Genomic DNA, 1,434 nt, shown 5'->3' on the forward strand with positions numbered 1-1,434 from the left:
CAACAACCAGCTGGGCACACCTAGCAACAACCAGTTGGGCACACCTAGCAACAACCTGCTGGGCACGCCTATGAACAACCAGCTGGGCATGCCTATGAACAACCAGTTGGGCACACCTATCAACAACCAGCTGGGCACACCTAGCAACAACCAGCTGGGCACACCCAGCAACAACCAACTGGGTTTTAACAACAACACCTCAGGTGCATTCTTTTTTAGCACCGCCCCACCTTCAACCTTTCAAGCTACCACCAATATGCCTGGCACTGGGAACAGTAACTTACCGACTGCCAGCACCTCTCAAGGTCCACTGGCATTCATGGGACCTGCAGCTCCTCTGAGTGGTGGAAACTTTGGAAACAACACATTTGCCCAAGGCCCCAGTGTCATATCAGGAGCAACTGACCAGGGAGGACAAGCGAGAGGGACAACTAGCACCAGCAGGCACCGCAACAGGAAAAGCCGTCTCCAGGTGCTGCTGCATTAGGAAACGCTGATTCTACATCTAGACTCGGACATTCTTCCAATATCATCTATATTACCACACCTGGAGCCTCACCTGCTCAAAGCATAGGCAGTAGGATGGGAGGGGACCCTCTCCCCATGTTCGGAAGACTCTGTTCTCTTGCTTTCCATCAGTGCTCTTGTGGCACACCTAACTCTACACTGGAAGGAGCCACTGCCAAGCAGGAAACAGGTGTTGGAGACACATCAGTTACCAACTGTCATCAGAGAGACTGAGGCTCATCTAGCCACACTACATCTATTGTGGCTACAACATAGCATTCTCCCTGGACTTGTCATTCAAATTCCAGGCAGTGAGGACTCACCTGCCCAAAACATGGACAGTATCATAGAAAGAGACATCATCTCTGTGGTTAGAGGCCCTCATGTTTCCTCTTTCCACTACAAGACCTGGGGTCCACTTGGACAAAGTTTAGGTGGTACACCCAGCCAGGGAGGACAACCAAGAGGGACACCTAGCACCAGCAGGCACCACAGTAGGAAAAGCCGTCTCCAGCTGCTGCCGCAGTAGGAAATGCTGAACAGTGAACACCTGAGTCCACTTGGACAAAGTTCAGGTGGTACAGTAAACACCTGGGGACCACTTGGACAGGGCCCAGCTGGTGCTGTGGGAAATAACTGCATCTCCATCTCACAGAACATTGGCTAACCTGGACAAAACATAGGTTCAGAATAGGACACAGGACCATGTGGTTTTCTACATTTCCCTTTACTCATTGGCCTCAATAGGTCCTTACCTTTAATACACTTTGTACATAATGTAAATAAAATTTGCTTAATCTGTTAATCCACTTTTCATGTGCCTTTGCTCTTTGACTCAACTGTGGAGGAAGAATTGACATGTATGAGCGGTAACATATTGACTTCATGCAAAACTTCATGTCCCAGGGAATTGGATATGAAAGTAGC

This window comes from Tupaia chinensis, unplaced genomic scaffold, assembly GCF_000334495.1.
Source record: "Tupaia chinensis unplaced genomic scaffold, TupChi_1.0 Scaffold000147_1, whole genome shotgun sequence".
Classification (NCBI taxonomy): Eukaryota; Metazoa; Chordata; class Mammalia; order Scandentia; family Tupaiidae; genus Tupaia; species Tupaia belangeri.